Genomic DNA, 2390 nt, shown 5'->3' with positions numbered 1-2390 from the left:
CTTTATGTGTTCCAGGAACTTTTGGTAATCAACATCATGCTTTTCTTGTTTGGCTCAAGCTGGAAATGGCAATGGAGGCTGATACAGTTTGATATGCGGTTTATTTTTCTGTTCAGGTGGGGGACTCGTTGAGTCCATATTTGAGACTCGGCGAGTCGGGTCGGGAAATTGCGATTTTTTAGTTTCTGCGTCTTCCTCTTGCACCAACTTACGATCTTCATTCTGAATAGGAGCCAGAGGAGTTATAATATTCCCATTCCTAGTTGTCACGATGTTTATATGTGCACCTTTCAGATTGTTTTCGGTATTACTAGGAAGTCCACCCGGTCGTCTCTCATTTATTTGTAATGCAAGTTGGCCCAGCTGTTTTTCAATATTGAGAATGGAAGCTTGCTGATTCCTAAGTAAGGTTGCTTGGTCTTTCATCATGATTTGGTGCTCTTTCATTAAGTTTTGTTGCTCCTTAATTGCAGCATCGATATCATTGTGCCTTTTCTCGAATGCAGCTGCAAATCTCGTAAGCATATCTTCAAAGTCTGACTTCTTTTCTTGCACCGGTTCCTCTTTTTGATAAAAACCTCTTCCTTTTTGCTTATACTTTTCCTCCTTAGACTTCTTGTACTCATCATAAGGTAGCCATTCTTTATTGGGTTTGCACCAATCATCATCATACCTATCACCACTTGAATATCACACTTGTACTTTTCGGTTCCCGTTCTCGTCAAGCTCACAATCTTTAGTAAGGTGGGGCCCTCTACAATTTTCACATCCCACTCTAATGGCATGGATGGATTGGTCCATCTTAGTCATTCTTCGATCCATGGTTTCTAACTTTGCCATCATTGCTGCTATGTCATCAGAAATAGCATTTGCCATCCCTCTAGTAGAATCATTTCTTGGGTTATGATATTCTCAAGAGTGTTTAGAGAATTCTTCAATTAGTTCTTTTATCACCGGGGGAGGTTTCTTGGTGAGTGGTCCTTGCGAATCAAGGAGCTGCCTAGTGGTTACATTCACTCCATCATAGAAAAAGGAGACTTCTTGTTGACTGTTTAGATCATGGTGTGGGCAGTTTGTTAGTAAGCTTTTGTATCTCTCCCATGCTTCATAAACTGACTCTCTAGCTTGTTGCTCAAAATTGGCTATGGCTTTCTTCAATTTTGCTATTTTTGAGGGAGGGCAGAATTGATCAATAAATTCTTCACGCATTTTAGCCCAATTAGTGATGGATCCTGGAGGGAGTGATTTCAACCAATATTTTGCGGCTCCCTTAAATGTGACCGGTAACATACGAAGCAAAACAGTATCACGGGTCACATTAGGAACATTGAAGTAGTCGGCTATGTCATTGACCTCGTCTAGATGCTTGTATGCGTCTTCGTGATCTTTCCCGAATAATGGGATTTCCTTAAGTTGAGAAAGTATGTGGCCCTTAAGGTAAAAGGTGGCAGTTGCGGGAATTACGGGTTGCACGAGTCCTGGGCCGGTATCGTCACACATCCTTTTAATCCATTCACCCATGGGAACTTCATCGATGTTAGCCATGGTGTTAACTAGTTCTCCTTCTAAGTCGCTTCCTTCTATGTCAGATTCGCTTCCTTCCCTTTCGGTTTCGTAGTCGGTGTCTTCCTTCGTGTTGCTGGATTCTCCAACTTTCTGGCCCTTTTTCTTGCTAAAAGTTGATTTGAGGCTCTTAAATGGTGACTTCATTGGTGTTGAGGATGATTCTATGGTTTTGTTCTTGTCCTTCCTAAGAGCCGATTCCGGGTTTGCGAGTGGTGGAATCAAGGGTGTGCCTGATCCTCGGGTCATAAAATACCTGAAAGAAAACAAGAAACACGTGTAAAAATAACAAAAATGAAATAAAAACGAAACTGAAAAAATGTCTTGGACTCGTTGAGTATCCTCGACTGCACTCGGCGAGTTCAAGGTTAAGACATAATTTTTTTTTAACAAAAATCCTAAAAACAGAAAAACTTAATACTTAAACCTAATAACTAAATTACTAAAGGAGTAACTTTGTGCAAGATAGATCTCACACAAAGGATCGATAACACTAGCAATTAGAATTAATTTTTGAACCGTTCCCCGGCAACGGCGCCAAAAACTTGATGTGTATATAAATGCACTAGTTTTAGTCCTACTTTTAAGATATATAATTTAGACACACAAAGGCAGTGGACCTGTCAATTGGTGGTATAATTGAATAAGCAGGGTATCGAACACAGGGAACGGTAATTAAACTAATGACTAGAATTAACTAAAACAAGTAATAAAAGTAAAAGGTTTTATATAGTTTTGCAAGACTAGAAACTTAAACAATTAACTAGTACGCTAATTAAGTAACTAACAGCTAAAGCAAGTAAAAACCAACTAAATTCAATGATAAA

The 2390-nt window shown here is 39.4% G+C and overlaps 1 non-coding gene across 1 annotated transcript; it reads left to right on the top strand.

Moving 5' to 3' along the window:
- Nucleotides 1-1054: 1054 nt before the first annotated feature.
- On the top strand, nt 1055-1161 carry LOC145151758 (small nucleolar RNA R71). The gene has a single exon (XR_013732314.1). It is a non-coding gene; the product is annotated as a small nucleolar RNA R71 (small nucleolar RNA).
- The last annotated feature ends 1229 nt before the right edge of the window (nt 1162-2390 follow it).

Source organism: Lactuca virosa, chromosome 1 (assembly GCF_052849685.1).
Source record: "Lactuca virosa cultivar CGN04683 chromosome 1, Lactuca_virosa_CGN04683_v6, whole genome shotgun sequence".
In the NCBI taxonomy this organism is placed as follows: Eukaryota; Viridiplantae; Streptophyta; class Magnoliopsida; order Asterales; family Asteraceae; genus Lactuca; species Lactuca virosa.
Note: the sequence above shows the minus strand (reverse complement) of the source record. Positions and strands in the feature narration are given on the sequence as shown.